The sequence below is a fragment of the Typopeltis vanoorti genome, chromosome 18 (genome assembly GCF_054136105.1).
Source record: "Typopeltis vanoorti isolate ZY-2024b chromosome 18, IOZ_Tvanoo_1.0, whole genome shotgun sequence".
Classification (NCBI taxonomy): domain Eukaryota; kingdom Metazoa; phylum Arthropoda; class Arachnida; order Uropygi; family Thelyphonidae; genus Typopeltis; species Typopeltis vanoorti.
In genome coordinates this window covers 73,219,225-73,242,888 of record NC_143566.1, presented here as the reverse complement: position 1 = coordinate 73,242,888, position 23,664 = coordinate 73,219,225, and positions in this window count along the sequence as shown.

The following is a 23,664-nucleotide window of genomic DNA, read 5'->3' as shown; positions in this document are numbered from 1 at the left end:
TATAGTTTACCTTCGAATTCAAAATAGCCAGAGTTTACACAGTGAGATAACAGAGAGAACATTTTATTTGAAATCTTGTTTTTTAAAATATGGAGAAATTCCTGTGTTGGAACGTTGGTAAAGAGTGCTACCACGTCAAAGCTCACCATGATGTCAGAAGATTTTAGTTTTAGGTCCTTTATTTTAGAGACAAAATCTGTTGAGTTTTTAATATAAGAAGAAGATTTTCCCGCATAAGCTTTTAACGATGATGCCAGATATTTGGATAACCTGTATGTGGGTGAGTCAATGCTGTCTACTATAGGTCTCAGTGGATAGTTTTCTTTGTGTACCTTCGGGAGACCATATAACCTTGGAATATATATATATATATATATATATATATATATATATATATATATATATATATATATATATATATATATATATATAGAGAGAGAGAGAGAGAGAGAGAGAGAGAGAGAGAGAGAGAGAGAGAATATACGGAGAATATACATGAAGGTTTGTGTAGTTTCAGCGATAGATGGGTGCTGGTTATTTCTTGTCTGTTTTAGGTAGAAACTGTTGATGATAGCCTTAGCGCAGATGAAGAGGAAATTGCATGTTCTGTGTCTGTTTTCTTCTGTGTGGACTAAATTCCACTAGTTTTCTTGGCTGTGTCCGTAGTTACAGGTGCTAGAGGCAGTATTCAGGGCATAGGTGATCATGTTTTTGTTTTCAGGACAGGTTAGATATGTGTGTTCCAAGGTACCTGAAACGTCACAGAATAGACACAGATCCGTTTCTCTTAACTGAAATTTGTAGAGCTTTGAAGGAGTTGGCAAGATGTTATGCCATAGTCTCCACTGTATGTCGGAATCTGGTTTGGCACACTTCGATTTATATGACAGATCCCACTGAAAACCGAGTGCATATGCAGCCTTGTACATGAGAGGGTTAAGGATGAATATAGAAGGGGCGAGGTTGGAGACACATACATTAAGCAGTGGTATATTTTCTTTTAGTTAGAGGGAAGAATTGGAAGTGAGGTTTCAGATTGTACGAGATAAAATATCGTCCCCTAGCAGTTTCTAGAAGAAATACGGATTCCCTGAGGTGTAGTGATATCTGGATAGGCTTTCACAATGGAGGCTTGCAGCTGTTGATGTTGCTTTTCAGTTTTGGGGTTCTTCATTGGTAGGCTTGTGAATGTTTTCCACTTCAGGGTCTGGGTTAAGAGGTCCCCTATGACTCTTATTCCTGCCCAATTCCATGTAGGGAAAAGAAAGGGCTGACCAGTTGTGAGACTTGCTATGTTTCTGTTCGAAAAGAGTGGTTCTTATAGTACAGCTGGCTCTGTTGATCCTGTCAATGTGTGATGAAGTTCGATCTTTTTCAATCGCTGTAGAGCATCTTTGTAACATTGAGGTAGTTTAATAGGAGATGGTGCAGAAATGGCCATTCGGAGGATTGTGGAAAGTGTAAGTCCTCGGGTGGATGATTTCGTGATGTAATCGAAGGTAGTTACATAAGTGTGATTGCATCGAAGTGTCTTTAGGAGGAGGATTATCCTGAAGGATGTAATCTTGTTTTCAAGGGAAATCAGGCCTTAACCTACCTTGCTGAGTAGCTTGCAGAGTTAAGCGTATGTTGTCAAGTGAGTTTGTTCCAGAGGAAATGTTTGATTTCCTTTTGAATGTGGAAGAGAAATTCTTCAGGAGGTGTGAGTACGTTGAGGGTATGCCATAAGACACTCGCAGCCATCTGGGTAACTATTAGTACCCTTCCTCTAAGTGAAGACATGGAACGAACGCTGTTCCATTTACCTAGCACCTCTTCAAAACTGTTGTGCAGCTGTGTCCAGTTCAGTGTGTTATATATTTTGGTGTTGCCAAAGTGGAACCCTAAGTATCTTTGTCCTTTGCATGACCAGAGACATTCGATCGGAGAATCATTTCTAGACTTCCATCTGCCTGACCACAAGCCCGTGGTTTTTGCAGAATTTAATTTGGCCCCTGAGGCTTGTGCATATAGTCTGTGTGCTTCCTCGGTTACTGTCATTTCATCTTCATTTCGGACTATTATAGTTACGTAATCGGCATATGCTGATAGGGTAATTTTTTGTTGTGTCTCTATTATGCTGGTTCGTTTGGAGATGATGGTGTCATGTTCTCTTTTTAAGAAGGGTTCTATGATCAATGTGTATAATTGCCAGGAGAGGGGACATCCTTGCTTGATCCTTCGAAAGTATGACAAAGTGCGTGTGAGCCTGTTATTGATTTTTAAAAAGAAGGGTGCATCTCTGTAAAGCAATTGTACTGTTTCAACGATGAGAGGACCATAGCCGAATGCCTTTAGAACTTAATAAAGGTACTCGTGCTATACCCTGTCGAAAGCCTTCTCCTGATCAAGGCTGACGAATGCTAGGTTTTCATGTTGGCTGTTTGCGATGTGGATGAGATCTCTTATTAAATGGAGGTTATCATGTATTGATCTTCCTGGGACAGAGTACGTTTGGTGTTGGCCAATAACTTCAGCTCTTGTTGGCTTTATTCCGTTTGCTATAACTTTGGAAATAATTTTGCAATCAGTATTAATTAGGGAGATTGGACTCCAGTTTCGGAGATAGATAGATAGATAGAGAGATTATTCTGAATTAACATAAATTAACCTTGATTAGATTCTGCTAATGTACTAATTCAAAAATGTGTAGAATGTTATTAGTGGTATGTCTCCATATTATTGAGTAATATGGTGGGCTATCCGATCGATATATTCATTAATCTTTCTTTTAAATGTATCCATGTTCCATAAATAGGTGGAAAAGTAGAATTGGTTGCTATAAAAAGAAGTAGGTTAAAATCTCATCTGGTGTTCTCAAACTAAATTAAGTCAGAAATGATTCAATGTTAACAAACATGCTTATTACTGATCAAGAAGTTGTTTGAAGATATTCTTTTGATTAATATTTATTTAAATGAATAGTCCATTCAAAGGCATTGCAATAAACAAACGATTTGCATCTTATACGGGTTGCGCATAAGAGTGATCATAGATTGTTTATTATTTATAAATCTGAGGAACCATTCCAGTGATCGATCTTAAAAATGTAAATATTGTTCCTAGTTGTTTACTGATAAACCTTTTGTTAGTGAATCCTATCCACAAATGGCTCCAATAGGTTGTGCATTCATCCACGAAGACATGATGTGTTATACATTTCTATATCCAGACTCCTAAATGAGTGGTTAGCGTGGTAGTTCTTTTGCCAATGTGGCACGGATGTTTGAAAATGTCTTTAGGTGGGAGACGATTTCAATCGCATCCATTGGGATTATCACAGTGCTTGGTAGAGTCTAAAAGTAGGTTAACAAAAAAGATCCACCTTTGCCGTCTAGGGAAAAGTGTTCTGATTATCAACTCTATATCCTACAAGCAGGATAAGAGGATTGAAGTCCGCAACCATTGGAGGCTGAAATTGTCGTACAAAATCCATTTATTATTTTACGCGAAGTAGATAGAAAATCACTCTCATGAACAACGTTAAATTTTCCAAAGTAAATTTGAATATATATTATGATTTTGTTTCTATAATCCTCTGATTATAATTTTAAAATTAATCACTTCTGAACTTAACAATTAGGAAAATAAATAATACGTAATAAATATGTATACATCATGAATTTAATATGTTGGTAAATTTTTAATACCTAAAATTAAGGAAAATTCATTAATGTGTATTAAACTGGATGCCGGCCCTATCATCGATGTGATACAAATAAATGATTCATAAGAATATCATAGAAAAGAATAGAAAAAATGTCATCCTTCCATAAGTAATAAATGAAAAAACAATCTGGCTTACATAAGCATGATTTGAATTCACACAACTGAGTGTCGAACGGGTAACTATGAAAATCCATCGGACATCCAACAGAGAAAGAGTATCTGAAATAAAGTTAATGTTGAAGATATAATCATTTATGGATAACAGTGGCGTTATTCACAAAAGTACACATACACTGGTCACTGAATTAAAAACTACGCAGAAATCCATATAGATATGTGACTGTATAGACTTCGCCTTCTCGGATCTTGTTTCCGACACTGTTAGAATGTGTTGTTTTTCCACTGAATAAACATTTGGGATATCTCACGTTTTGAGAAACCAGTCAGCTTTACTGTTTTAAAAATCGTCGTTGCAGCCAGCAACACCCAAAATCAGCCCTTCAACGAACTCCGAAAAGATCTTTTCTTTACCCCATTGTGATCAACACTATTGGCAATTACTGACTGGCAGCATTCTTAAAATAGTTGCGTCAAACACGTGGTGACACCTGACCAAGTATTTTGCATATATATACAAATATTGACGTCAACGTACATCTGCATAAAGCTTCTAATTCAGTGATGACCGGTATGTATATCGCCTTAATGTTAAATCAAGGAGTTAATATCAAAGGCCCTGTTATTTTCCCTTTTTATTTTCCGTTATGCATTTTGCAAATCAATTATTCCCTATTACATTCGTTTTGTCACTTTGTTATTCCATTTGTCCATGTTTTTTTCTTTTTTTTTATAGAAACATTTTGAAGAAATTCTGTATTTGAATGTAAATGTTTCAGATGTGTCAATATTTGTATAAATCGGTTATTTTTAGAATTTTTTTTATTATTTCTTATTTTTTATGAACTTTATCTAAATCATCAAAAAGCATATTTTACAACAACAACAAAAAAAAACACTGAACCAATTTTATACAAATCTGGTTTTAGATGCTGTTAGCAATCATTTTGTCATTCCAAAAATTTTTCTACGCAGTACAACTTTTTTTTTTTTTTATGTTCGTTGTGTATGCTTTTACATTCTGCTCCTTTTACCACTATTTTTTGTTAGGAGTTCAGTTTTATCTATAATTACTGGACATTCACATAAAATTAGAAACCTTTACGGTAAGCTATAGTAAACAACCTTAATTGACATCGGATGATATGATAGAATGGCGGAAATGTTTTTCATAATCTGTGACTTTATAAATTACAGTATCTCTTGTTACCAATGAAACTGGATATTATCACTTTACTGAATGCTGTCAGAGATATGCATAGCCAATAACAACAGTTGTTCGAGTTCAATTCCCATGTATATATTTTATAAAGAGTATATTCTTCCGTTGTTCTAAAGCTGATTTCAATTCTCTTCCCCTTCCCCGACATATGTCGGGGAAGGGGAAGAGAATTAAAAAGGGTCATAAATTGAAAAGGGTCATAAATTGTTCGCTGTGGTCATCAGACTATGTAAGTAAACAATTTTCGCTGTGAAATAGAATAGAAAAATATCAAATCTGTTCAACTTTTAAATTAGAATAATTTTATACTAAACGATTATAGAAAATGATATACTAAGTGCAATTTCTTCAGTTATTGTTTCAGAAAATTAAAATTCTCTAATAGATTCAAATACACCTTTTGTTTATTTAAATAACCTTTATAGATCATTTTGATTCCAAGTGAGCATTGGTACAGAAATTGGTACATTGCATTATCCGGAATTAACATTAATTCAGATATTACCAGTTACATGATCGGATGAGAATTCTTTATTAATAAAATTATCCCATCATTTATATATGTACAGTTCTTAAAAATATGTAGTTTAAAAAACATTAAATACAAAATATTAAAATATTATAGTTTTCAAAACTTTAAATATAAATATATAAATTTACACTTGTAATTGACGAACTGTTATTTATATCATTAATAAATATTTATAAAACTGTTATTTGTTTATTAAATATATTTTTATCTCTGAAAATCTAAATACTTGAATAATTATTTCGATATTGAATAATCAGAAGCACAGAACAGGTAGCCTTTCTACCTCTTCATTTACAATTTCAATGAATAGTTATATATAAAAAATGGAATTTAAAATAGCCAACAGTATATTAGTATTGTTTACCTGATGGTTCTCCATATGAACCCTTTTTTGTGAACTCTAAAAATGATATTTGGAACTGATAATTGGAACATATTAATATGTTTCGAGTTTTCAAAAACAATATCAGGTGTCCAGAGGTATTTCTGTGCCTCTTGTGGTAGCAAAGAATTCGTATGCCCTTGTAAAACATTTGTAAAATTTAGGCGGTAGTCATACCAGAATTCTCCTAAATACATATGTAGCCGAAAATCCTATAAATATTCAAAAAGCAGGAATTAATGAATGAGTTTATTTAATTCAATCTATGCAAAATTATTAATTAATAAATTTGAATTCTTCACATGTTGAAAAATTATTTCAACATAACAACTCTGAAACTAATAATAATAATTTTTTTGACATTTTATTACTTCTCAGATAAATTACATACATTATATGAACACAATTATGCATAACAAATACTTTCTCATACATAATTTTTTTTTTAGTAATAATAATAATAATAACAATAACTGTTTACAACGTATACTATTATAAATATACATAATGATGATTATAACAGATTTTTTCTTTGCAATTTTACACTCTATATATACAATATCAATGGATATAATCACTCTATATTGCATACTTTTGTTACAGTTATTACATACATTACATACATTTGAATACATATGATAATTACATTACATACTTTGGTTTACACGTGATACGTACATTACATGCATTTGGTTACATATGATACAACTTGGATGAGAGCTAATTTCTCTGCTTTCATCCTCGAAGCTTATATGTAAGCTTTTCTGAGGATGACACCAGTTGGTTATTATTTATTATTTTTTTTGCTGTGTTGGGAAGCTACGATTGAGAAATTCGCGCGCACGCACGCACCTTCCCACCCACCGACGCACGCACACACGCACGCACGCACACACACACACACACACACACACACACACACACACACACACACACACACACACACACACACACACACACACACACACACACACACACACACACACACACACACACACACACACACACACACACACACACACACACACACACACACACACACACACACACAATAACTTGGAATGTATTGATGCGTCGCTGAACTGGAAGCCTGAGAGAATATATTGTTTCATTAAGTTTGTATGGTATTTTGGGTGATTGTTTCTTGTTCATAGTATGTCCTTAGAGCTCTTTTTCAGGCTATTGTAGTTTGTAAGGATTCTGTGTTAAAAAGGTAATTTGTTTATCATGTCTGGGATGTAGAAGATTCGTATGGCCTTTCCGTGGTGATTATTTTATTTATATGTGATATAATTAGTTGGCTGATGTCTTGTTATACGGTATGTATTTCTGACTGTCCTGTAGTTGGCATCGAAATAATGTTTTAGCAAACCTGCATAGTGACATAAAATTTTGCTATCAGTATTTTGTGTTCTGCCATTGCAATGCATATAAGGTCGTGATTTTCTCTTTGTTCCCAAAAGATCAGTTTTGTACTGTAGCGACATTAATCTATTTAATTTGTAGGGTGCACAGAAAACATATGTTGTTATAGCCTATCTTAGTATATTTTGGTATAGTGCGTTGTATATTAGTGTTTTTAGGCGTATGGGAACTATGTCGTTTGACCTGTAGAGTTTGCCACTTATTATTCGAAGTTTGTTGTGTAGATGGTTCATGTGGCTATTCCAGTTCATATCTGCATCGAAGTAAAATCTTTCAACCTGAGTGATTGTAGTGGGTTTGCTGTTCTGTGTGTTTTTTATGTTGGAAAGTGGATGTTGGATGGTTATATATTTGTTATCAACTGGTCGAGTCAGTGGGTTTCTGAATATCATTAATTTTGTCTTTTCTGACTTTAGGTGTATGGAGTTTTTCATAAGCTAATCAATGATCAGATTTTTGTCATTTTGCATATTTTGTTGGTCAATGCTTGCGTTATTATGGATGGATATTATTGCTGTATCGTCTGCGTATTGGAATATCTTACCTTTAAGTGGTAACTAGCTGATTAATATCGTGCGTGTAAATGTTGAATAGAGTTGGGGAGAGTATAGTTCCCTGTGGCACTCCACAGGTTACTGGTAGCTCTCTGCTTCGGTTTGATCCGATACGTGTGATATGCTTTCTATTTTGCCGATAGTTTGTAAACCACCTGTGAAGAGGCCCGCCTATTCCAACATGCCTCAGCTTTTCTTACAAGGTTTGATGTGTAAGTGTATCGAATGCTTTAGTTAGATCTTTAAAGACTACCATGGCAATTTTGTTTTTGTCTAAGGCGGTATTAATTACGTCTGTAAAGTCTTCCAAGAGAGATGTTGTTCCCTTATTTTTCTGAAAACTATATTGTGTTTTGGGGATAATAGGAAAGATCTCTGTGTATGCTGTCAATTTCATCGGTATGATCCGCTCCATAATTTGATTGATAATTGGAAATGTTGCTATGGGTCTGTAATTGCTGATTAAATGTCTTTTTCCTTGTTTATATGGGTGTAATTATGGTGGTCTTTAGCATGCTTGGTATCTGTCCTGCTTTAAATATTTTATTTATTAGTTTTAGTAGGATTGGACTTAAACTAGTTGCATGTTGCATTATATCTTTAGGTCTCATACCATCAATTCCTGGGCCTTTGTTTGGTTTGATTTGAGGTATTGCAGAGAGAAATTCTGCTTGTTTTATGGTTGGGAAACATAATGTCTATTTTGATTGTGGTTCAAGTGGAGGGTCACGTTTTGTGATTGGGGGAATATTTCTGTGCAGTTCTTGGATGGAGTCTGCATAGTATTGGTTAAAGCCATTTGCTAGATGTTGGATAGGTTTTGCGTCTTTCATAAAGCTGTGTTTTATGGTTTCGGAAGCAGTGGTCATGGGAACACAATCTAGCATCTCATTAATCAGATGCCAGGTTTGTTTCATGTTATTTTGTGCAGAGGTTAGTTTGTCTCTGTAGTAGCTTCCTTTTGCATTTCTGTTTTGTGTTGTAAGGCGATTCCTTGTTATCTTATATTCAGTTTTTAAGGTTGTGTTATTTGCATATCGTTTTAATTCTTTCCGTAAAGCGTCCTTTCTGTGTATTTCTAGGATTAAGTTTTGTGTTAACCAAGGATTTTGTGTTGTTTGTGAACGAATTCTGACTTTCTTATATATATTTCCTATATTTCTTGACTTTCTTATATATATTTCCTCCAGTGTGAGTTTAATGTTGTTGTATAAGATATCTGCTGAATCTGATACCAGGTGTTTCCAGTCTATTTTTCTTATTTCGTGGTTGACTATTTCTTCGTCTATTATTGTTTTCTATCGCTTTTCTTCTGTGGGACATTGCATGGGTATTGTCTTGGTGTGCAGGTTTAGAGCGGTGAAGTAATGGTCTGCTAATTTGCACTTTATGACTGATGGAGTGTAACTATTTGGTGGTGCTCGGACGTTTATATGATCTAGGCAGGAGACAGTGATAGTATTTAAGAATATTTCGTCTCTAGTACATGATGTTATTGTTGGTATTAGATTATACATGGATAGCGTATGATTTCGAGGCAAATGGTTTCAGCATGCTCAAAACTGATTGGCCATTTCTTTTGCTATTAATTTTTGTTTGATAAATATTAATATTCCACCCTCTCTTTTTGTTTGGCGGCATGATCTATGTTGTTGGAAGCCTGGAATTTAGAATGCAGTCGCTTCGTCATTAGTTATGGATACTTCTTAGAATCAATGTATCAATAATATCAGTGTAATTCCTTAGATAAGCCTGTAACAATAATCAATGTTTTCGGATGTTTCTTATGTTAATATGCAAGATTGAGAGACCTCTCACTTGTACTGTGTGTTGTTTCCATGCATCAAGGGATTCGAAAGTATAATTACTGATGTATTCTGGTGTAATTATATCTATCTGATGGTTCACATTCATTTTTGTTGTGTTGAGATCTTCTTATTGAACTAAATTTGAGTCTTCTGTTTCACTCTGGCAACCTGTCTATATCTTCCGAGCTTTTTATTTGTATAGACTTTCTCAAGAATATTTTGCCATCTTTGATCCATAAAAATTGATACTTTTTTCTGTTTTTTCTTTTTTTGCTTGGTTCAAAAGATTCTGATTAAAAGGTGTTAAATACTGAGATATAAAGATTGGCGTATTGTCTTGCGATGCATTTAAATCCTTGACTACTGGTTTTTTCCAGTAGTCAAGGATTTAACAACTGGCTTTTATGAGATTGTCTCTTGTAGCCTTGCTTGTCAGATGAATTATTACTGGTGTGGGTCATGGCCAGCCTTGTTTTTTGTTCTTCCTGGGAATCCGATTTATGGTCTGAATATCATTATGCTGTAGGGAGATTTCAATTGCATGGCCTAACTTTAAAACTACGTCTCTGAGATTTTCTGTGGATTTAGTTTCTGGAAGACAGTTTATGACAAGTTCTTCTTTATGTTGTTGTTGGTTTAAAACTTCGTATTGTAATTTCAGGAAATTAAATTTTTGACGGAGTTCCAATGTGTCTTTTATCAATTTGTGCTGCCTGTCAGTTAATGCGTTAATGCTGGTTTTAATGTCTTTTACCGTTTGTAAGACTTCTTCGACTTTTGAATTATTAAATTTAACAAACTCTTCATATTCGCTAATTTTTTTTGTTATTTGTTTCTTCTGTTTATCAAACAGTTCTTGGACAAGATCTACCAAGCTGGCTTTTATATTTTCTAAGCCTTTTTCTAGTAATAAATTTACGGAACTCAAATTGTAAGACTCACTAATATTTTTTTGTCTGTTCGGTTCATCTTCCGATTCTGACTCGGGCGTAATCAGTTGCGTCGTGGGTGACGGCGTTTCTTTGTTCTCTCTGCAGTATAGGCATTTCCATTCCTCTCGCTTGGCATTGGATTTGAGTTGCCATGTTGTTTCTGAAAGTCCGGAACATGTAAAGTGAAGATTCCTATGGCATTTCCTATAGGTTATATGACTTCCGTCGGACGATAATTCCTTCAGCCACTTGCTGCACTTCATGGCTCACCTTTCTTCCCTTGGGACTGTAAAGATGGCGACGTCCTTTGTTCTATGATCGTTAGTGACCACGGTGAACTCTGCTCAATTTTCAGCACACTCAAAATTTGGGTTTTACTTGGCCGATTTTGGTGAATTATATATCACTGTCTTCAGCGTTACTTTGTGACACTTTTAAATTAATAATAGGAGTTTGAACCACATTAAAGTATAAAAACTGGACCAGCGAGATACAACCCATGCAACCGTTCGTAATAATAATAATAATAATAATAATAATAATAATAATAATAATAATAATAATATCGGTATGACTCACCATGTTTAATTCATTGATTTCATCTATATCCATTACCTCGAACCGTATATACACGTCCACAGGTTTCCCTGAAACGAAAGCTGAAATTATTATTTTTTTTTTTTTAATTTGATTTGAACTCTTTAGCGTATGTATATTTTTTGCACAGCAACAGTAGTTAATACACAAAAATTTCCCCAGTGAAACTAATTATTTATTAATTAACAAGACAACTGTCCTGTGATTCCTCGACATAGTTCCTAACGCTTTCCTCATGAATCTATTTACCGAGTGACAATCATATACTTGTAAATCCAGCGTGTAGCGCTGTGCAAAATATCGTGGTCAAGTTATGTAGTTCAGTTCTTGCGATTATTCATGATGCTTTTAACTGTGTGTTGTTGAGTTTACTGCGTTAAATTGACATACAGTTTAACAGAAAAGATGCCTGATGAGATTGGGAAGGAGGAACATTCGCTTCAATTACGGTTTTTGGAAATGAAAAATTGTCTCTTGTTATAGGATACCGGCAATTTTTCAGACGCGACAAAAAATATGAATCCATGAAGAAGAACATACATATTTTGAATACTTTTATGAGTTGTATTGATGTTATTTCTAAAAATCGAATTTCCAACTTAAGTTAAAATATCCTTTAATCTTTTAATTTTAAAATAACTTTTAACAATATTCAGTTTATTATCATATCATAATAAGTTCATTTCAGTTGCAAATCGGACTTATAATGATATAGACCAGCGTTTCCCAAATGATGGGTTCGACCCTTCACCGGGTCGCGAAAGCTAAATGTCGGGTCGCCTGAAAAAACACTCGAAAACCTAGGTGTTTCGTTTTTGGGTTTTCTTTTATTCACGAAACTCTAAAATACAAGTAAATTGCGTTTAATCGAGACTAATGAATAAATAATTTAATTAATAGAGATGAAAAACGCGCTCCGTCTGCGTTCGCGTCGCCATTTTTCAGTCTCTTTGTTTGCGGTAAAGTAGCTAAACTAATGAGGCATTTCTACCTTGTAACGGCATTAAAAGGTAGCTATGCAATTGTATTTAAAGTGCAAGAGAAGGTGGAAGATAAAACAAAAAAAAAACTCAATTTGTGGTCCCGTCGTGTGGAAGCAGGGAATTACAAATCTTTTACAAAGCTAACAGAATTACCAAAAAAGTATAATATGAGTTCCATGCCGGATGAGATTTCAGTTGTTATCAAGGAACATATGCTAGGACTGCAGGCATGTCTGAAGGAATATTTCCCCCCAATCAACAGCAACAAAGCATGGATAAGGAACCCTTTTACAGTGAACGCAGAATCTGAGACAGAATTGCCGGAATTCTGTCTCAGATTCTCAGAATTGAACTATCGTGTGATACGGCACTCAAAGACATCTTCACCGCATTACTACTGATAAATTTTCGGCTGTCTTGCCGTCAGGAGTACCCAGTTTTAGCAAAAAAAGCGATAAAATTTCTAATGCCTTTTGTCACAACCTATATGTGTGAAACAAGCTTTTCAACACTGGTTTTTCTAAAAAATAGATATTGAAACCGATTGGAAGTCGAACCAGATTTAAGAATAAAGTTATCATTGCTTCCTCCAAACCTGAAGTTTCTAGTTAACAAACAACAGTAATCACACTTCTCATTAATAAATTACTTGGCTTTAGTTTAATTTCTTTATAATTTTGTATGTTTATGTGAAATATGAAAGAAATTACCACATATGAGGATTCGGAGAAAAGATTAGCGGAGAAGGACAGAATCATGTTATACATGACGATAATACCAAGAAACTTGACATTGTAGGCATTTAATAATGTGACGGAAGAGGTATTCGTAGGTTATTCTAAAGTCATTCTAAATGACACTATTTTCATTTAAATAGATTGACATAGGAAGGGTTGGTAAAATAGATTTTTTTTCTTCAGTCAGAAGCTCGTTTGCAGCTATCGATATGAGATCTAACTACAGAAATGCTGAGAAATAAGAAGCAAACAAGAATATTGTTGATCGGAAATTTGTAATAAGGTATAATTAAGTATTCAATAGTGCCTTAGTATCCTGTACACTTCTAGAGAACGCACAGAAGGAAATGATGATCGCATCTAGAATTCAGAACAACAATCCTCCAAAGGGCTCATACTTTTTTCAATTTTCACCACATACCAATGAGAGGTTTTGTCGTTGTTTTTGTTGTTATTCCCACCTTAGAAAGACTGTTAACATATGATTTTCCTTCCTCTTAGGGATCACAGTAAATTAAAAAAAATGTATATATATATATATATATATAATAAAATAATAATAATGAAAATTACGTAATAAAATTTTACAAAGAGAGAGAGAGAGAGAGTAATTACCATTTAACCACGAAGATTGCGTAGATACCAACTGTAAACGTAAAATATTGCATTTTGCTACATTAATCCAATATGCATGCAGAGGCTTTCAAATATGAAGAGATGTTCGGTAGTGCCGGCGCTAGTCAAAGCTTGCCTTGTTGATGTCTGCTTCGATTACTATGCCAACGTTTTGTTGCATCTAAAAGTAGTTTTCTGCGCAATGCGAGTAATTAGAGAATACAAACTTTACTCTGAACCAGAAAAAGCAGAGTACCACTACCAACATGGATGTTTATTCCTCCCATCTTTAAATGTGCACAGAATATATAATTAATCGGCATAAAATTTACATACTTCTATACTTTCTTGGTCATTTGGCGCTTATTGTGCTGGTACATCTTTACTCTCTGTTATTGTTTTCCAATTTGTATTGACATCAATTTCCTTTCGTAAGAGGAGATTTCAAAATGCTGTTTGCAATACATGGCCTTGTTATTAAACAAAATGACCTCTTTCTGTATATAATAAGACCTTGTAAGTTTTGTCCGTCTATAGCTACTAAACAGATTGAAATATATTTTGAGTTTCCGAAAATGCTCTAGTGGGGTAGCTACTAGACTCTAGCAGTGTTTATATACGGAAGAAATGTAAAAAGAAACAGTGAATATGTTGGTACTTAGTTTTCTCTCAATTTGTGCGGATTGTTTTTATTAAACTCAATAATGCATTTATAACATTTTAAAATTATATGCTTATGTATTTACAATTTAAAAATTACAAAAGTATTTCTGTATTTAAAATTTAAATATTTTAAACTTATTAAATTTCGTTTACAACAGCCCGTACTAAATTAATCTGAATTTTCAAAAATAATCAAACCTTGGTTTTTGTTAAAGATTTTTCTTATTCTTAAACTCGTAAAATATAACAAAATATAACAAACGATCAGCTTACGACACGCAGTATAATAAACGATTCTGACGCAAATATTGTATTCTACAGCTGTACACTAAGAGAGAGCATAACGCAACATTACTTTAATGTTCTTCTGAATTATACAGACACCATCGTGCGCAATTTAAATCTATATTTGTTGCTATGGGTTTTGTATTCAACTTTGTGTATTTATGATTTCAATGGAAGCAGCACGCAATATTATTAAAATGTAATGAAAATTTGAAAATACAGTCGGTTCTTTAAATCAAATGAGATTAGTTTGGTTTTATTCGCCCTGAAACTGAGAACTGTGTTTTAGATGTGCTTCATGAAGCGTGTAGCCTAGTTCCTGATGAGCCCTTTCCTGAGACGTACTTTAAATCACATTCACAATGTTCTATAGAACCCCATTGTTTTTAGAACTACAGAGAGAAAAGTATCATTTAAAACGAGAAATTAAAGGTATTTATTTTAAAGCAAGATTTTTAGAAATGAACCCATATTTATAAAGTAAAGATAAGTTCTTTATCAATCTATCATTTTTATCAATCACTGCATAAGCAATACGCAGTTATTGAGAAACATAAATAAATAAATAAATATATATAAGCAACGTTTTTTCTCAATCGATCAATCATGTTATCTTGTCAAACATGCGGAAGTTTGACAATAATTGTACATTATTGTCAAAGAATAATGTACAGTTATTGTATGACAGACACGTAAGTCGATAGTATTGACTGGAATCAAATGTTTCACCTCCTAAAAACAATAAAGGTAGATTGGAGAGATAGAAGGCTCATATTTAATCTTTACAAGCATCAAGAAGCCCTAATAGAAGCAGTCAGCAATAAAACAAAAACCGCAATAGCAAAAATACGTAGAGGTGTAAGACAGGGGTGCGCTCTTTCACCCATATTGTTTAATCTGTACATTGAAGATGAAATAAATAAACTGAAAGAACTAATAGAACTGGAATTAAGATAAATGGAATTGATATTAACTGGCTACGGTTCGCAGATGATATAGCAGTTATAGCTGATAGGAAAACAAACTGAAAGCCACCCTGACAAAGATGGAAGAAATCTTTACACAGTATAGCCTAAAAATTAATTATAAGAAAACAAAATGATTAATTACAAGTAAAGCAAATCGAATGAAAATAAACCTGGAAATAAATAATAACCTGCTACAACAGGTATCCTCTTTTAAATATCTTGGAAGTCTTATCACAGAAGATGAAAGAAACCAATCAGATATTAGAGCACGAATAATCTTAGCCAGGAAAGCATTCTACAACAGAAGAAACATTTTTACGAGTATAGGACTTAGCATCCAGCTCAAAAAAGGCTAGTGAAAACATACATATGGAGCATTGCATTATATGGTTGTGAGGCCTAGACTCTAAGAAAACAAGACATGAAAACGTTGGAGGCATTTGAACTTTGGTATTGGAGAAAAATTATGAAAATTAGTTGGACGGAAAGGAAAGAAGAAGTTCTAAATATAGTTCATGAAGAGCGGTCATTAATGAAACACATCAATAAGAGAAGAAAAATAAGCCTAATTGGACACCATTTGAGGGACTGATTACAAAAATAATGGAGGAGACTGTAGAAGGAAATAGGCCACAAGACAGACCAAGAATTTCATATATAAATAACATAATGATGCTAACTGGCGCTAAGGGTTATGAAGAGATAAAAAGGAAGTCAAAATACAGGATGTTGGGACGTGCTGCTATATTTACCAATCTTCGGATTGATGCACCAAAGAAGAAGAAGAAGAAGAAGAAGATACGTAAGATGCTCAGTAAACTGTCAGAATGATAACGATTTGCCATAAATAATTCATAAGTATGTTCGGAATCTTTTTTTTTTTTGGTTTTTGGTTTTAATTTCAATCTGTTTACTAGTGTTTGCAATGTAAAATACTACGTCTTACTTTAGCCATGTAACATTTTGCCTGAATTTGAATCTCTTCTAGGATATTAATTTATGAGCTTTGTTTCCCTCAATGGTTTCTTTTTGTAGCAACTATCTTCGAGATCTGAGTATTTCCTTTTTTTGCAGACGTTGCCAGTATCTGGAATAGCCATACTACTCTGAAATTCGATTCACAATTATAAATGCCATCGAGTCAATTGTATATAATTTATTTCACTGATGATAAAGAAGAAGAAGAAGAAGAAGAAGAAAATAAAGAAAGACAGAAAACTATTTGAACAAGATCAGAACAAAACGGCATTCGGCACTGTTCTATCCACGGCACCAAAGACAAGATTCAGACTTTCTGAATGACACACCAAAAACAGTAAATATATAAAAAAATGAATAATAATTTAATTAATATTCCTAGTCGTGTGGAAGGAAGTTTACCTCCCAGTCGTATGCATTCCTGTATGCAGGTTTTAAAATGAATTCTCGAAATAGATTGATTTATGTTCACGTTTGCATTCATGAATAAGCATTGCCGATGCAAACAGTATAATTATTGATTTGAAAGAGAACATATCACTTCCGTTCTTGTGCTAGATAAACAGAGCTGGATAGTTCATTATTCAGGATAATATATACTTCAGCAAGTTTTCCGAAAGAATAAAGTAGTAGTAGTAGTAGTAATAATAATAATTAGTTGGATAACAGTACAGTATTTTGTCGATTACGCATATATGCAGGAGATAGACTCCCTCTATGTTGTATTCGAAGAAATATTTTCACTCAATGTAACTGATTATTTTCTTGTATTTCAGTCTTAAAAAGCTGAGATAGATTCTGCGTTTCAGCCTTTTAGGAAAGATTTTTTCATCTTCATATTTTTATTAGCTCCAAGTACATGAGATACGCATTAATACAATTCTGTCGTTTTTTTTTGTCACTGTAAAATGGACATAATATTCATTGTATAATTATATACTATAAAAAGAAAACTTTAGCTTACACCATGTTTTTTTAACTCTCTCTCTCTCTCTCTCTCTCTCTCTCTCTCTCTCTTTCCCTTCATTATTTAGGGCAAACCAACCAAGGAAAGTGTTAAGAATATAATGCACAGAACTTTGTTTTTTTAGTGAATTCGTATCGAAATATATTTCGATATTATAACCAGGTGCTATAAACCGCAGAACAGAAAGGATGTTGTTAATATTTCGACTTCAAAATAAAAACAAAAATAGTATCTTAGCATCAGAGTCTTCAATATGTTTCATTTGGGTGTTCAACACGCTGATGGTTTATCAAAGTACTTGCCAACTTTGGTGGCCTATTCGATGTCTTTTAATTTAATGATATTTAATTCAATGTCTGAAGCAATGGATTGAATCCTGCTGTGGTGTTATTATTTGTGAACATCTTTAAATGATAAATGCTCTTAACTCATTCAGAATGAGACTACGACGCAGCTTATTGGAAAAATAATCTTCGATAGGAAACTGAATTCTCGAGAAGAATCTTCATATGGGATGTTTCAAATGAAGACAAGTTAGCCGATCTCACACGGAAGTAACCTGGTTTCGAACAAGGGGGACCAATCGTTCGATTCTGTTGGCACCCTCGATGAGTCTTTGGACTCCCTGGAGGTGTCAAATAATAATAATAATAAATCTGCCCAAGAACATGTGTAACTAACTGACAAAAATATGTGGTGAGCAGTGCTAGTGGTAGTAAATGGTAAAAGAGGAAGGTGAATTGCAGTATAGATGACGGATGGGGTAGTGTTATACGCACCTGCATTCCGAGTGGAGTTGGCACTCCATAGAGATGTTAAGTAATAATAATAATGAAGAGGAGAGGAACATTTCATAGGCATACACATTTCTTTTAAATAATAAACTTTCTAAAGCATGATTTAAATAATGCATGCCGTACTTTGTTATTTCAGGAAGGAATAAAATTGGGAAGCATTTTAAAACGAATGTTTGTGACGTCACATCTCAAACTATGAAACAGTTTTTATTTTCCAGTATATGGAGATATTATCATGCTATCAACAAAGTATCCTGTTCGAAAATTCTGTATTACTAGTTATTTCAATATTTTATTACTACTCTTTAATAATGGAATTCTAAAGAAATTATTAATAATATTATTAAGAAATAAAAATTCATAAAATTCTGAAACTAATTTATATTTCACACTTCGAAATGGAGGCAATTTTATTTTTAGTACATTTTTTAAGATTATATTTTTTTTTTCATTTTTATCAGAATGAAGAATATATCCGTTGGACTTCTTTTTCCATAATCTTCATAAATGGGCCCTTTGTTTAGTATATTAGCAAACAGCAGAATGTGCCTTGAGGACAACTAACACCTGAAAATCTTATTACACTTCCGCATTCTTGTAAAGTCCTGCACGATCCTCCTTGCTGAAGACAAGGATCATATGGGAGAATGGTAGCTGAAAATAAAGGAGTTCGATATCAGATAAATATTACAAATAAATTCTTCGCATGCTAAGTATACCGAATGTATTGCAAATAATATACAGACATACAGAATGTTTTACAAATTTCTTTAATTACAGAAATTTGAGTACTACTCAAATTGGAAAAATAATCTTCGATAGGAAACTGAATTCTCGAGAAGAATCTTCATATGGGATGTTTCAAATGAAGACAAGTTAGCCGATCTCACACGGAAGTAACCTGGTTTCGAACAAGGGGGACCAATCGTTCGATTCTGTTGGCACCCTCGATGAGTCTTTGGACTCCATCGTTTTCACAGCATTTCACGGCATAGAAATTTGAGTACTACTCAAATTTCTATGCCGTGAAATTATAGTATAGTACAGTATTGGATTCTTTCAGTTTTAACTGCGATTGAAAATGTCATTCTCATCGGTAGAGTAAATGTTTATCTACGTGTAGGTAACCGAATACATATAATTGGATCTAATCATTTACGACAGTAAGTTCCTATAATGAAATTGAATATATTGATCTCTGGTTTCCCTTTTGTATGTGACCCTTCGTATGAGGTTGATATTAGACTTTCATGAGCCCGGCTAAATTTTGGGAGCTCACTTTATCGCTCCACGCTCACTTTGTTGCTCTACAACTCATGCAACATGCATTATCCTGATAAGTTAACTGGGTTGTATCGATAGAATATAGCTTAGATGATGGAGAAATATCGAAAATATGAGCACAAAATTGTGTGTTAAATTTTTATAGATATACCACTAGGGTTTTCTTCTAAATCAAGGAGTGCATCCCCATGTAATAAAATCTTTTCCACCATGTATAATAAATCCAGGCTAAAATCCACTTTAATGACGCGAAGAACAGTCATAAGAGCCTATGCAGCCTTCCACGAAAGAAATAAGGCATGCGCACAGCTTATTTGTTAATGACTATATTGCAGATGATATCGATACTCTGCCTGTACCGGAATCTCAAAAAAAAAAAAAAAATTCAATATCTAATGCGATAACCGTCCGTATTGATAGCGAACTTAATAATTCTTTTAGCTGCCTTAACATCTCTGGAGAGTTTGTTGGAGAGTTTCATGTAATTCGTTATCGCTTATATGATTGGAGAGGAACGGGAATTTTAGTACAAATTTTACAACATATTCTACGCTCTTATGCTTAACAATTCTAATGATAAAACGTATAAAATAGATAACAGTTGAAGTACATTAACTAATACTCATTAATACGCAAACGCAAATGGCGAATGACTGCTTTGCTACTGTGCAATGAAAATCGTTCGTGTAACATTCGATAAGACAGTACTATCATATAAAATCTATTTTAGCATCAAGAGCTTACCACGCTTCGGTGTATTCTTGTGTAAACAAACAACTGCCTATCGAAGTCTTCCTAGAATTAAAATGCCTGTTCCCATTATCATAATTGGTTCTTATTTTATCATTTAACAACAATCGTAATACATTTGTTGATATGCTAGGCTATAATTTACGTACACAGTGTCTGTGTTTATTCGATAAAAATATTCAGTATCAAATATTGATAAAATTGCATTACTAGTCTTTTCCCTTACTGAAGATGCAAAAATGGATAATATGTCTCTAGTTCTTACCTATTATTTCAGTAGCAAGAAGAGTTATTACGACAATGCTGATCAGCAGAAATAGACTAGCGCGAACACTCGGATGCATAGTTATGATCGTATATGTGCAGAAAGGTGAACTATTAAGTAATCTTTGCACTTAGAAAATAAAACTGCAACTGGATTTGCAGAGATACCACGCAGAATATAAAATGAGTATATTTATAAATGACTGTTTATTAATATACTGTATGATGATACTGCCATCTGGCGAAATCACAATGAAATATAACGGAGACGTGACTTATCAATTATAACCTAGTGCTTGCCTTTCTGGCATTTAAGAATTTCTCTCTCTCTCTCTCTCTGTATTTATTATTATGGATGAGCACATCAATCTCTGAATACGTATTGCCTAAATAATGCAAAAACGAAATGCACCGTTATGCTTCTAGGATTATAAACTGTTGACTGAAAATTCAACAGCATTATCATAAATCAGATCTGAACTCACTTAAATGTCTGTAGCATATTTATATATAAATCGGGTAGATTCGTTATTCCTTTCTGGGCCCCAACGTTATGTTTTATTCTTAGAGAAATCTTTATTTGGACATTACTTGATTACATATTTTGATGGGTTACGAATTGACTTTATATGCAGGTGTATCCTTAAGAATGCAAATATGCCTTCAATGAAACAGTAAGGTTGTTTGTGTTTTGGAGAAAAGATAATCTCAACTTTTGAAATTTTTTGTGTATTGTTTTTAGTGTAAGTACCAGCTATTAATGAATTTTTCATGTAAAATCTAAAGGGAAGAAGCCAAAAATATATATGAAAATATATAACTAAGTAATCACACCATTGAATAAAATAAAATCGTAATAAAAAAAAGAAAAAAATCAAGGAAAAGCACATTAAAATGAAGGAATATCAGCAATGATGCTAAATAATTTACTACATAAGCATAAGATTGAAAAAAAAAAATTCGGTTCGGGCAGGTGGTGATATGACGAAATTTTACGCTCAACATTGCACGAAACAGAAATCGAAAGAGATCAGAAGAAAAAATACCCCACAGAATATAAACAACCCATCTTTGAATGAAATCGTAACTGCTTACTTTGCATTTCAGAGATTCGTGTAAATATTTTATATACTTCATAACTTCTTATTACGTAAATTCTAAGCAGAATTTCCTTTTAAATGAAGTTCAAAAAAATATATATTTTGCGCTATTTGACGTTTCAAATTATTTAAACGTATTTCTTTGTTCGTTTCTTTGTTTTTAATCTTATAATATCACTTTCCAAAGATAGTAACAAATGAATTTTTACCTGTTTTACACTTAGCTAATATATTTATTATTTATAATAATGTTCATTTCTATAAATACAGCATACTATGACTTTTTATTTTATTTCATTATTCTATATTTTTTCAATTAATTATTTATCGTTCTACAATTCCTAACGTTCATCATACAAATCAACATACAAATAAAATTTAATTAAAAAAACAACAACAACTGAATTTAAGATTTTTGTGCTTTGATGCAGACCTATGATTTCTCTCTCTTTTCTCACTGTCCAGCATTTTTTTAATTCAAAATATAATGATACGTAACTACTTCAAAGAGGTTTTTTACCATATTTACGTTTTTATTTATATGACGTTACAATTTTCTAAGTTTCTTTTTTCTTTTTCTATTATATTTTTATTTATAATAATATATAACATTTTATAAATATTTTATAACATTGTATTTATATTATTATGACATTTTATAATAATTTTGCCTTAGGAATGGGTGATTTTCGGTCAATAATCAATTTCTCACGACAGGGGTGTTGTATAACACATCCCCTGATCGGAAGAATTCTCTAAAATCAAATGACTTTTATAATTTATGAACGGCACATAGATTTAAGAATTTCTTTCATCTTCTATATCAGAGCATAAGTTAGCTAGCACCTCTACAGAAGTGCCGTTTCGTTGGAAAGAGCTGGGTTCGAATCCAGTGTTGAACAGGAGCAACAATCATAAGGTCTTTACAACATAAAGCAAGATTGCAGCTATTTTGTTTCCTGTCGTGAACTTGAGTCTGTTGATAGACCTACTAGAAAACACACAAAGCCCACTTCTTGATCAGTCATGATACTTCACCATCAAGCCTTATTTAGTTTGATATAATGTTTATTAACCAGTACCAAGGTTATTTAATTAAACAATTGTGAATTATTTATTACTGCTTCTGCTTGACTGAATCGTGTACCTGCATTTATGAGCAGATCACACGAAATTACATTCAGCTAATTCTGACTCCGATATTTCGCTTTTTTCTACTTTGAAATACATGCACTGAATTAAATGAAAATATCGAAAGCACGTTTGCGATTAGAGGTCAACTATTCCATTGTAAAAGGAATAATTCTACACACTTAAATTCATGCATGATAGTTTGATATTTCTCCTCTTTTCATTCCATTCGACTTTAAGAATGCCCCTGAAAGTTCTATCTACAGTCTATATCAGTGGTTTTTAACATTTTCGAAGTCACGGAACACTTTTGATTATAAGAAAAATTTGAGGAACACCAAAAGTATTAGGGTCATAAAACTAACAGTAAACATATGCATGAACTTGCCTTTTGTAAAAATGGAACTTATTTTAATGCGATACTTGAGCTTGTCTGCTTTTGCAGATTTCAGCAATATCAGTTCTAATATGTGATAAAGATGAAGGTAGCTATATCATTAGTAAGTCTTTCATGCTTTTTAGTTTTCATATTGGTTAATATTGAGGAACCGAGCTCATACAAATATGATGTTGAAAACTGTAACAATAGTGGAGAGAGATGGGTTTTCGGCTCGGACAAAAAGCCAAAATTCCTCATGAGTTATTTGAGAGAATTTCGTTTTTAGAGTACGATCCGTTGACAAGGTAACTAGTTGTTCTTCTTCTTGTGACGAAAATTCACAACTCGATATATTAACTGTGCCAAATGGATTTCGTATCCAGTCATAATTGCGTGTATTTAAGGAAGGAAAGTAACTTGAAATATTTTCTTCCAATATTGATAAATGTTCTGTTATAACAGAAAAATAGTTTCATTTTTCCCTTG